Raw genomic sequence first — 13,869 nt, 5'->3', positions numbered from 1 at the left:
AACATATAGCTCATTGAGCTAACACTATTTCAAGATAAATATTTCAGGAAAAGCTTAATGAATGGCATGGCATGGATGAGAAAAGTGGACCCCTCAAATAGCTAAGGATAAAAGGATTGGCTCAAGCTCAAAGCTCAAGACTCTACATTTTATATTTTAGTGATCCAAGATCACATTGAGTCTATAGGAAACGCCAATACTATCAAGGAGGGATGAGGTGTTGCTTAATGAGGTTCTTGCTCAAAGTGCTTAGTGATATGCTCCAAAACCCTCAACTACTTTCTCACATCCACATATGACCTAAACCAAAAGTCAAACTCGGCCCCACCGATTCTTTCTATCCGACGCCACTGAGTTCAGATGTCATAGCCACTCCCACAAACCCTAGGCAAATCGGTCTCACTGATAGGGATCTTGGTCTCACCGAGATGGGATTGTAATCTCTCTGTTTCCCTTCATAATGTTTCGGTACCACCGAGATGAGCGATGGTCCCACCGAGATTGCAATGTAAACTCTCTGTTTCCCTTTCGTAACATTTCGGTCTCACCGGAATGAGCAAACCGGTCCCACTGAGTTTACCTGACCAACTCTCTGGTTAGCTTATTACCAAAATCGGTCCCACCGAGTTTGTGTAATCGATCTCACCAAGATTATGTTATGCCCTAACCCTAACCATACCGGTCCTACCGAGTTGCATGTTGGTCCCACCAAAAATCCTAACGGTCACTAGATTTGCTGAATCGGTCCGACCGTGTTTCTCAATTCGGTCCCACCGAGATTGGCAAGTTGTGTGTAACGGTTAGATTTGGTGTGGAGGCTATATATACCCCTCCACCTCCTCTTCATTCGTGGAGAGAGCCATCAGAACGAACCTACACTTCCAACTTACATTTTCTGAGAGAGAACCACCTACTCATGTGTTGAGACCAACATATTCCATTACTACCATATGAATCTTGATCTCTAGCCTTCCCCAAGTTGCTTTCCACTCAAGTCTTCTTTCCACCAAATCCAAATCCTATGAGAGGGAGTTGTGTGTTGGGGAGACTATCATCTGAAGCACAAGAGCAAGGAGTTCATCATCAACACACCATTTGTTACTTCTTGGAGAGTGGTGTCTCCTAGATTGGCTAGGTGTCACTTGGGAGCCTCCGACAAGATTGTGGAGTTGAACCAAGGCGTTTGTAAGGGCAAGGAAATCGCCTACTTTGTGAAGATCTACCGCTAGTGAGGCAAGTCCTTCGTGGGCGACGGCCATGGTGGGATAGACAATGTTGCTTCTTCGTGGCTTGTTGGGTGGAGCCCTCCGTGGACTCGCGCAGCCATTACCCTTCGTGGGTTGAAGTCTCCATCAACGTGGATGTACGATAGCACCACCTATCGAAACCACGACAAAAACATCTATGTATCCAATTGCGTTTGAATTCTCCAAACCCTTCCCTTTACATTCTTGCAAGTTGCATGCTTTACTTTCCGTTGCTCATATACTCTTTGCATGCTTGCTTGAATTGTGTTACGATTGCTAGACTTGTGCTAAGTTTGCTAAAATCTGCCGAAGACTAAAATTGGGAAAAGGCATAGCTTTTATTTGGTCAAGTAGTCTAATCACCCCCCCTCTAGACATACTTCCAATCCTACAAGTGGTATCAGAACTGCGGTCTCCATCTGCTTTGATTTCCATACCTTTTGGTGGTCATAACCTTGGTTTCACAACCTAGGACAGTATGGCGTCTAGCAAGGGAAACTACCACCGTAGAGGTCCTTACTTTGATGGTACGAATTTTGCTAGTTGGAAGCATAAGATGAAAATGCATATTCTCGGACATAACCCCGCCGTTTGGGCTATTGTGTGTATTGGCTTGCAAGGTGAATTCGTTGATGGGAGAGAACCGAACCGTGAAGCTAGCGCGGATGAGTTGAAGATGCTGGAATACAACACTCAAGCTTGTGATATACTCTTCAACGGATTGTGCCCCGAAGAATTCAACAAAATCAACCGTCTTGAGAATGCAAAGGAAATCTGGGATACTTTGATTGATATGCACGAAGGTACCGACTCTGTCAAGGAATCCAAGTTGGATGTGCTTGAAAGTCAACTTGACAAGTTCAAGATGAAGGATGGTGAAGGCGTCGCTGAAATGTACTCTAGGCTTGCTCTCATTACAAATGAGATTGCCGGCTTAGGAAGTGAAGAGATGACCGACAAATTCATCATCAATAAGATCCTAAGAGCATTGGATGAAAAATATGATAACGTGTGCACATTGATCCAAATGATGCCCAATTACAAGAATCTCAAGCCAACGGAAGTCATTGGAAGAATTGTTGCTCATGAGATGTCACTCAAGGATAAGGAGGAGCTCCACAACAAGTCAAGTGGTGCTTACAAAGCCTCATGTGAAGCCCCCACATCATCAAGTGAGAAACAAACCTTCAATGAAGAATTAAGCCTAATGGTGAAGAACTTCAACAAGTTCTACAAAAGTAAAAGCAAAGAGAGAAGCTCCAAGTCAAGGTCCTACAATGACAAAAGATCTTCTAGTCAAGAGAGCAATTGTGGAAGACCTGGACACTACTCCAATGAGTGTACGGCTCCCTACAAAAGAAGAGAAGAATCACCTAAGAGGAGAAGTAGAAGAGAAGAATCACCACCAAGAGAGAGAAGGAGTAGAGATGATCGTTATGAACGAAGAACATCTCGGAGAAGCAAGGATTCAGAAAAGGACAAGTCATCAAGGAGCTACACAAAACGAAGACATCAAGCTCATGTTGGTGAACGGGTATCCGGTTCCGACTCTGACAATCGCTCCGAGAGAAGCTATCACTCTGACTCCGAACATACTCAAGATGAAGGTGTTGCCGGTCTAGCACTTGTGTCAACCAACTCCTACGACATATTTGATTCATCAAATGAGGGACTTGGAATATGCTTCATGGCTAAAGGCCCAAAGGTAACACACCCCGAGTATGTTGATTTCAATAGTGATGAAGATGACTTGCTAGGTGATGATGATTTACTTATTGAAAACTCTAGTGATGAATACTATGATGAAACGTCAGTTAATCATGTTAATCAAGATAAAACGAATGACGATGATAAGGAGAAGATTGAGCTCCTAACTAAAGAACTAAACACTCTTAGTTAGCTCATGAAACTATCTTAGGGGATCGTCGAGAACTTTTAAGAACTCATGAGAAGTTACGCTTTGAAAAGCTCAAACTTGAGCAAGAGCATGAGTTCTTAAAGGCAATCAATGATGATCTTCGCAAGAAAAGTTCTTCTTACATTGCCAAGCGTTTACTCTTATCTACTTACATGCCTCAAGACAAGTCTAGTAAAAAGAACAAGAAGGATTCTTCCTCTAGTAGTAACAATAATCATGTTAAATCCAATGTTGTTGCTTCTAGTAGCTCTCTTGATTCCACTAATGATTCTCTTAGCCAAGTTACACTTGAGCAAGAAAATAGCTTATTGAAGGGAATTATAGAGAAAGGTGTTTACAAGAGCCTTGCTGGGAGTAAGCAATTCGAGGAAATTGTACGCAAGCAAGGAAGGCACCGGAAGAACCAAGGTGTTGGTTTTGAACGAAAGTTCAATGCCAATGGAGTTGAATGGGAAGAAGGTCAACACCCCAAGATGAATATTGTTCCTCAACAATAGAAGTATGATCCTACTTCCTTCAAAGGGACACAGGTTCAAGATGATCTTCCACCACAAGACCACAAGCAAAAAGGCAAGGATGAGCTTCAAGAGGAGATTGATGCATTTGAAGAAGCTCCCAAGGCCTTGGTCAAGTGGATTCCCAAGACTACGTCAAGTTCTACTTCATCAAGTACGACTACAACCCCAAGGATTCCCATCAAGATGGTGTGGATCCCGAAAAAGAAGAACTAGAGAGTGCTTGAGGGTTACTCCGCCAAAATACTTCATTCATATCATTTTGGCAAGGACAAGTGCAATCAACTTCCACATCTTGCACTAGTTCATGGAGTCACAAACCCTCTTGTTGGTAAGACAAGGGACAAGGTAACCTAATGCTTTCATAGACACCATTTTGTGTGTGCATCACTCTATGTCTATGTATATCCTTGTTTGTTCCTTGTGGGACTAACCCGTGTAGGTATTGAAAGTGCAACTCACTCCAAAGGATTGCTCCAAATGATCTACATCAACATTGAGCATCCACATATTCAACACATACATGAAGTCATCATCGACAAAACCCAAGGTTAGTTCATCCCTCTAAGGGGGGATCTCACATCTAGGGGGAGCTTTACTCTAAGAATTGAGTTAAAGCAACTCTAATGGTGTGAACACATCAATGCATTATGTAAAAGTGGCAACCCCACTTGAGCTTGAACGATGAGTATGACCTATGATCAAATGTTCTCATTTGACTCCTAAGTCAATATACTCATATATAGATGACCTAGTCATCGCCAATTGCTTGATAGATGCTAGAATGGTTGTGCATGTTTTGCCACATATTTCATTTGTCATTTTATTGTGTGAGCATGTTGGTTGCATATTTCACTCATTTGAGGACATCCACTTGTTGTGTTGATTGTTTGGTTTCTTTTCTTTTGCCAAGTGGATGGACAAGAATGCCTAAGAACCTTCTCTAGCTATCTATGCTTTTCTTGTCTCAAACTCTATTCTTGCTACATCACAAAGTTTGATCAAGTCAGATTCGAACCACTCTGTGTGAGGAGCACTCAGAGTCCCCAATTCGTCATAGACTTAAACTTCCAAAACTTCTTTGTGCATTTCGGTCTGACCGATTCTTCTATTTCGGTCATATCGAGATCACTAAGTCGATCTAGGTTTTCAATCTCGGTGCAGCCGATTTGAACATTTCGGTCACACCGAGTTGCAGTAACTGCTTGCAGTAATGCATCTCGGTGCCACCGAGTTGTTCCACTCGGTCACACCGACAGGGTCGGGCTATATATATCCACGGGCAATTTTTTGGAAATTTCTCCGAACTCTTTCGCCCGCGCTCAGCCCGCTCTGCCTCCTGGGTCTCCGGATCGTCCTCCTCGTCGCCAGCTGCCTCTTGCCGCTGGTCTCCGCTGTCGTCAACGGGAATTATCTCCGCTGTTGCTGCCATAGCAAGTTCGTCGCCTAACTAGGGTATGGACTTGATCCTTGTGCTAATCTCACTTTGATTCCTAGCACATTGTTTTCGCTATGTATCTTTCCACGATTGAGATCATGTTATCCAGTAAAAACGCTCCATAGATTAGGTTTGGATTGAAAATTTAGGGTTAGGTTTCTGCCGAAACCATCTCGGACCGACCGAGTTGTAGAAATCGGTTCCACCGATTTGGCCAAGGCCATTGCACATGTGATTCTCGGTCCGACCGAGAATTGCAAATCGGTGTGAACGAGTTCAGGACTTTGTGAAACCCTAGCAGTCTCTGTGCCACCAAACTGTGACTTGGTCTGGCCGAGTTCACTAGTTTAGGTTCCTAAAGCTACTTCGGTATCACCGAATTTACAAATCGGTAGATCTGAAATGCTTTCTGTGGAAAACTAAAACTAAATTTTTAACTCATTCTCTTGGAAAAACCTCTGTATTTTGTGATGCTCATCCTATTCTATCTCATCTATATCTATTCGCAGGGTCTGCTATCAGTGTTTGCACGATGTCTGATCAGAGTGACAGCCAGAACATAGAAGAAGAGCAAGTTCACTTGAGTGAGGGCACTAGTCCCTCCAGTTCCTCAGATGAGGGCAGCAGGAGCACTCCCAGCAACTTGCCTAAAGCTGCCACCAGGGCCAGAAAGAAGAGAACCTCAGATTCTGAGGATGAAGATTATGTGTAAGAAGAGGCTGAAGCCACATCCAGAAAGGTGCTCAAGAAGGAATATGGCACAGCTGCTGCCACCAAGCCTGGTTTGAACAGGAACGTCCCAGCCAAGAGGACTCCTATGCTGAAGGTCAGAGGATCAACTCAAGAAATCGAGAGATCTGAATCCAAAGAGGCTGCTGAGGAAGGGAAGAATAGGAAGGAAAGGGTCAAGAAGACCATGGCTAGGGTTGTTGGAAAGCCTTCCATGATGGAATATGAAGAAGAAGAGGTTGCTGCACCAGCACCTAAAGCTCAGAAGCTTATGGTAGATGCAATCAGATAAGGGGCTGCTCCATCTAAGCCCAAAGATGCTCCCAAAGCTGCTCCCAAGCCCAAGACTGCACCTAAGAGAAACACTAGGAGCATACCAGCTGCTGAGAAGAACAAGGCCCCAGTGCCTGAAGCTGCCGAAGAAGAAGAAAATGAGGAACATGTCTTGAGGAAGTTGAAGCCCAAAATTCTAGATCACAACGATGCTCATCCTATAGTTGAGGATATGAAGCTGAGAAAGGATGCAGGACTCAGACAGTGGAGGTTGACTGATCCCTATGCAGTCAGGAGGAGAACTGCTATGGACTACGGTTCCATACATAGGAACAACAATATTTCTATGAGACAGTGCTGTATGACAAGAAGCCAATTGTCTGTGATATGAGATGGGTGGACTAGAAATATATCAAGGAGAATGAAGAGCACTATCCTGGCGTGTATGACAGTTTCAATGCTTGTGGAGTGGATGACTTTGTTGGGAAAAAGCTCACAAAGTGGAATGATGAGCTTATAATGCAGTTCTACTCCACATCACACTTCTATCTAGATGGAAGGATAGTATGGATGTCTGAAGGTACTAGGTACCAATCAACTATTGAAGAATGGGCTAATCTGATCAATGCACCTAAGGAGAAAGAAGATGACTTGGATGTCTATGCAATAAGAAGGATCACAACTCTATGGCACATATGTACAAGGAGATCCCATATGCTGCTGTTGAAACACACAAGTTTGGGTCAGTACATTACCTTCTGTCAGGATTGCCAACCATCAACTGGATCCTCAGGCACATTATTTTGCCTAAGTCAGGTAAATCACAAGATGATCAGAGGCCATGCTATCAATCTGCTTCACATATTTGATGTGCCTCAAAAGTTCAAGGTCATGATCCTCATAGTGGAAACTATCAAGAGGACAGCTGCTGACCAGAAGAGAAGTTGTGGGTATGCCCCACAGATCCATGAGCTAATTAACTCCAAGATGGGCACTGGCACATACCTATGGGACAAGGAACACATGCCTATCTATCCACATTTCGAGAACAACACAGTGGTTATGGATGAAGATGAACCATCTTCTGTGCAAGCACAAGTAAAGAAGGAGAAGTCATGGACTGAAAAGGCTGCCAAGATGCCAACCATTGATGAGGCATCTCAGTATTTCCTGAAGAGCAAGCAAGATCAGCTTGGCTACTTGATTGCCTCCACTCTAAGGATTGAGAAGGGATTGGGCACCCTGACTCAAAACCAGGAGAGCCTGGAGAGGATCATGGAGCAGAAGATCTATGACTTGGATCTGAAGGTCACTGAGATACAGTCAGTTGTTGAGAAACTTCAAGATGACATGCAGGAGAGGAAGGGCAAGACAACCACTGATGAATTTGCTAGAGTGCCCAGAGCTCAGAGATCAGCTGCAGTGCATGTTCCAGACACAAGAGCAACTTCATCTGCACTAGCTACAACTTTAGTGCCACCAGCTCCAGCACCTACTCCCCCAGCTCCAACTTCATCAACTGATGCTTTTGTCCTTGGCGTTATCTCTACACCACCAGCTGAAGACCAAGCCTGAGAGTCGATTTAGTACTATGCATTTTCTATGAACTTTTTGGTAACTTGTTGCCAAAGGGGGAGAAAAATGTATAGATCATAGGCTTCGAGAGGTAGCGTTGTCTTTTTATTCTCTCTTGTTTTGGTAGTTGAACTTTGTTTGCTTGTTTGATACACTTTATGCATGTGTGATACTTGGATGATCATGTGTTTGATCATATGCTACATTAATGCTTGTTGGATGACATTATCCTTTTATCTCTACATGATCATTCACTTTGCTTGGTGATGAGTGCATGTATTTTAATTTTTATCATTTTGAGCGCTCCACCAAGATGTATGTGACATGAAAGAGTAACCCATGATCCTAACACATTGTGCATTTGCAGTCCAAAGCAAATCTTAAACTATGCACAAATTTACGGGGAGCTCTTGCTTATCACATACTTCTCAAAGCGACAATGTTTTTAAATCTTATTATCATTTGTCGAAGCTTTGATCTATATGTTGTCATCAATTACCAAAAAGGGGGAGATTGAAAGTGCAACTATCCCTAGGTGGTTTTGGTAATTCCTAACAACATATAGCTCATTGAGCTAACACTATTTCAAGATAAATATTTCAGGAAAAGCTCAATGAATGGCATGGCATGTATGAGAAAAGTGGACCCCTCAAAATGCTAAGGATAAAAGGATTGGCTCAAGCTCAAAGCTCAAGACTCTACATTTTATATTTTAGTGATCCAAGATCACATTGAGTCTATAGGAAAAGCCAATACTATCAAGGAGGGATGTGGTGTTGCTTAATGAGGTTCTTGCTCAAAGTGCTTAGTGATATGCTCCAAAACCCTCAACTACTTTCTCACATCCACATATGACCTAAACCAAAAGTCAAACTTGGCCCCACCAATTCTTTCTATCCGGCGCCACCGAGTTCAGATGGCATAGCCACTGCCACTAACCCTAGGCAAATCGGTCTCACCGATAGGGATCTCGGTCTCACTGAGATGGGATTGTAATCTCTCTATTTCCCTTCGTAATGTTTCGGTACCACCGAGATGAGTGATTGGTTCCCCCAAGATTGCAATGTAAACTCTCTGTTTCCCTTTTGTAACATTTCGGTCTCACCGAAATGAGCGAACCGGTCCCACCGAGTTTACCTGACCAACTCTCTGGTTAGCTTATTACCAAAATCGGTCCCACCGAGTTTGTGTAATCGATCTCACCGAGATTACGTTATTCCCTAACCCTAACCATATCGGTCCTACCGAGTTGCATGTAGGTCCCACCGAAAATCCTAACGGTCACTAGATTTGCTGAATCGGTCCGACCCTGTTTCTCAATTCGGTCCCACCGAGATTGGCAAGTTGTGTGTAACGGTTAGATTTTGTGTGGAGGCTATATATACCCCTCCACCTCCTCTTCATTCGTGGAGAGAGCCATCAGAATGAACCTACACTTCCAACTTACATTTTCTGAGAGAGAACCACCTACTCATGTGTTGAGACCAACATATTCCATTCCTACCATATGAATCTTGATCTCTAGCCTTCCCCAAGTTGCTTTCCACTCAAATCTTGTTTCCACCAAATCCAAATCCTGTGAGAGAGAGTTGAGTGTTGGGGAGACTACCATTTGAAGCACAAGAGCAAGGAGTTCATCATCAACACACCATTTGTTACTTCTTGGAGAGTGGTGTCTCCTAGATTGGCTAGGTGTCACTTGGGAGCCTCCGACAAGATTGTGGAGTTGAACCAAGGAGTTTGTAAGGGCAAGGAGATCGCCTACTTCATGAAGATCTACCGCTAGTCAGGCAAGTCCTTCGTGGGTGACGGCCATGGTGGGATAGACAAGGTTGCTTCTTCGTGGACCCTTCTTGGGTGGAGCCCTCCGTGGACTCGTGCAACCGTTACCCTTCATGGGTTGAAGTCTCCATCAACGTGGATGTACGATAGCACCACCTATCGGAACCACGACAAAAACATCCGTGTCTCCAATTGTGTTTGAATTCTCCAAACCCTTCCCTTTACATTCTTGCAAGTTTCATGCTTTACTTTCCGATGCTCATATACTCTTTGCATGCTTGCTTGAATTTTGTTACGATTGCTTGACTTGTACTAAGTTAGCTAATCTGCCAAGAACTAAAATTGGGAAAAGGATAAGTTTTATTTGGTCAAGTAGTCTAATCACCCCCCTCTAGACATACTTCTGATCCTACACTAACATGTTCATCACATTTCTTTTCTTTATAGCATGGGCATATGGACTTCTATATGATTCAAAGTACACTAGTGTAGGATGCTGCTCACGCGACACTACGATCAGAGACCCTTTGACGAAACTGTGTGTGATGCATTAATCACAAATGGTGGTGTAAAAAACCCGTCAAAAAAGGTGCAAAACATTTGCAATACCGAATGCATAAAACACGGTTCAGATTTTAGTTCTGTGTGTGATCTAGGGCATACGGTTTAGTGCAATTAACTGTTTGCGATGATGACCAACAAAAGAAACGGGCAGCCAGATGAAGGTATGTGCGATAAACAGCATATGGTTCACTAGGATGAACTATTTGTGATTAGGCAACACAAGAGAAATGGTCAGCCAGATCAAGGTGTGTGCGATATACGGCATGCGGTTCACGCGGATGAATTGCTTGTGTTGAGACAATAGAACATAAACGGTTCAATATAACAAGATGTGTGTGATACGCGCCAAACAGATCTGTAATCAGAAATGTGTGCGAAGACCGATAATTACGCAGACGATTGTTGCTAATAAGACGTATGTGTTGTGCGATGGGATTGCATACAGAACAACAACAACACACACACACACACACACACACTTATAAGGACATGGTTGCATAACCAAATTAAACATCCACTTACATAGGTGGCTACTATAACCATGGCATTTGCACACACCAAAGTAAATTATTACATGCATAATTACATAGGTGGCTACTACACACATGCCGTTTCCACACACACCAAAGTAAACTATATATTACATGCATGATTGCTACCTCTTGAGCTTGCGTTGGTTTTCCCTTGAAGAGGAAAGGGTGATGCAGCAAAGTAGCGTAGTATTTCCCTCAGTTTTGAGAACCAAGGTATCAATCCAGTAGGAGACAACGCACAAGTCACCGAATACCTGCACAAACAATCAACAACTTGCACCCAACGCGATAAAGGGGTTGTCAATCCCTTCACGGTCACTTGCAAAAGTGAGATCTGATAGAGATAGATAAACGGTAAAGTAAATACTTTTGGTATTTTTGGTTTATAGATTGGAAAGTAAAGATTGCAAAATAGTAGATCGGAAACTAGCAAGATGTAAACGAGATTTAATATAATGGAAAACAGACCCTGGAGCCATAGGTTTCACTAGTGGCTTCTCTGGAGATAGCAAATATTACGGTGGGTGAACAAATTACTGCCGAGCAATTGATAGAAAAGCGCATAGTTATGACTATATCTAAGGCAATGATCATGAACATAGGCACCATGTCCGTGTCAAGTAGACCGACTCATGCCTGCATCTGCTACCATTTCTCCACACATCGACCGCTATCCAGCATGCATCTAGAGTATTAAGTTCATAAAGAACGGAGTAACGCATTAAGCAAGATGACATGATGTAGAGGAATTAACTCAAGCAATATGATGAAAACCCCATCTTGTTATGAAAGGATCGAGAAGAGGTGTCTAGAGGGGGGTGATTAGACCCTCAACTAATAAAGTTGGCAGCTTTTAAGTTTTTCAAGTTGAGGTGGTATATTAACACAATTTCAAGCATACACAATACAATTCAAACAAGCATGCAAAGAGTATATGAGTAGCGGAAAGTAAAGCATGAAACTTGCAAGAAAGTAAAGGGATGGGATTGGAGTGTGCAAACGCAATTGGAGACATGGAGATTTTTGGTGTGGTTCCAATAGGTGGTGCTATCGTACATCCACATTGATGGAGACTTCAACCCACAAAGGGTAACGGTTGCGCGAGTCCACGGAGGGCTCCACCCACGAAGGGTCCACGAAGAAGCAACCTTGTCTATCCCACCATGGCCATCACCCACGAAAGACTTGCCTCACGAGGGTAGATCTTCACGAAGTAGGTGATCTCCTTGCCCTTACAAATAACTTGGTTCAACTCCACAATCTTGACGGAGTCTCCCAAGTGACACCTAACCAATCTAGGAGACACCACTCTCCAAAAGGTAATAGATGGTGTGTTGATGATGAACTCCTTGCTCTTGTGCTTCAAATGATAGTCTCCCCAATACTCAATTCTCTCTCACAGATTTAGCTATGGTGGAAAGATGATTTGAGTGGAAAGCAACTTGGGGAAGGCTAGAGATCAAGATTCTTGTGGTTGGATTGGAATATCTTGGTCTCAACACATGAGTAGGTGGTTCTCTCTCATAAAATGAATGCTGGAAGTGTAGGCACGTTCTGATAGCTTTCCTCACGAATGAGGAATGGGTGGAGGGGTATATATAGCTTCCACACAATATCTAGCCGTTACACACAGATTCCCAAACTCGGTGGGACCAAATGGTAAAACTCGGTCAAACCGATTCGGGTCAAAATGTGGACATTAGAGTTTTTGGTGGGACCGACAAGGTCAAATCGGTGGGACCGATGTGCAAGGGTTAGGGTAAAACCTCAACTCAGTTTGACCAATTACTCAAACTCGATGAGACCGATTTTGTTAATAAGCAAACTAAGCATTGGTCAAGCAAACTCGGTGGGACCGACTAAACAACCTCGGTGAGACTGAAATTGTTGCAATTGGTCATAGAGAATTTGCAAGCCCATCTCAGTGAGACTGAGATCCCATCGGTGAGACTGGACTAATTAGGGTTTGGCAGTGGCTGTATCAGATGAACTTGGTGGCGCTAGATAGATCAAATCGGTGGGACCGAGTTTGACTTTTAGGTTTAGGACATATGTGGAAATGAGAAAGTGGTCGAGGGCTTTGGAGCATATCACTAAGCACTTTGAGCAAGCAAGCCATTAAGAAACACCTCATCCCCTTTTAATAGTATTGGCTTTCCTATGGACTCAATGTGCTCTTGGATCACTAAAATGAAAATGTAGTCTTGAAATTTTGCCAATATTTGTCCTTAGCATCTTGAAGGGGTTCCACATCCTCTTGTCCATGTCCATGCCACTCCAATGTTGAACTTATCTGAAATGTACTAGGTGGAAATATTAGTCCAATAAGAGATATGTTGACATTAATTACCAAAATCACCAAGGGAGCACTTGTGCTTTCAATCTCCCCCTTTTTGGTAATTGATTACAACATACATCAAAGCTTTAGGTAAAGATATAAAGAAATAGCAAGTAAAGCTTTGGAAAGACATGCAACATGCATTAGCCCCCCCTACATGTATGCAATCATGTGATGACAGATCATAATATTATGAGAATGCATAGACATGATAGAGCAAGCAATGAGTTACATGTGTCTTGGCTATATGCACCAGAGCAAATGGTGTAGATGCTGGAAATATACCTTCAAGTTCATGAATTTGTCTTGCAAACAATATGTACCACATCAAGAGGTCTTCATGCACATGAGTGTGATGCATATACTTACCTTGTGGTCTTGAACTATCTTTGGAAGAGATGTACCTGGGTAAACAAGGTTAGATAACACAATAACATCTACTAGACAAAGCAAGAACAGGAGATCACAAGAATACCAAGATTTGGGATGACATGTTGAGAGTGAGTACTAGGTACTCTATTTAGTTATAGACATGTCCCCAAGAATAAATATATGCAATGAATTCTAGGATTTTCTTCCTATAGGACTGAGCTCTCTCCCCCTGAATCTGATATTGGATAATGGGAGAAGATAGGGTAATAGAAAATCAGAGCAAACAATAAAATAACAAGAGCAAGATAGAATTATACCATATACTATCATACTATCATGTCTTTCCCCTCTTGAAGACATGAGATAACCTTCCTCTTATGTGATAAGCTCTGATGTGCTCTCTCTCCCGCTTTGACATCAATTTCCATGAAGGGACTTCTGGAGCATGAGTCAGGTAGGTTTGGTCCTTGAGTCACATTACAAAGCCACATGTAATATAGGATGCTGTTAGAGGACAAGTATCATAGAGTGGATCTGGGACAAATATGCAGGATGCAAGTGACACAATTTTTATCTCAGTATTGA

The sequence above is a fragment of the Triticum dicoccoides genome, chromosome 4B (assembly GCF_002162155.2).
Source record: "Triticum dicoccoides isolate Atlit2015 ecotype Zavitan chromosome 4B, WEW_v2.0, whole genome shotgun sequence".
Classification (NCBI taxonomy): domain Eukaryota; kingdom Viridiplantae; phylum Streptophyta; class Magnoliopsida; order Poales; family Poaceae; genus Triticum; species Triticum dicoccoides.
The sequence above is the reverse complement of the archived record's forward strand: the minus strand, read 5'-3'. Positions refer to the sequence as shown.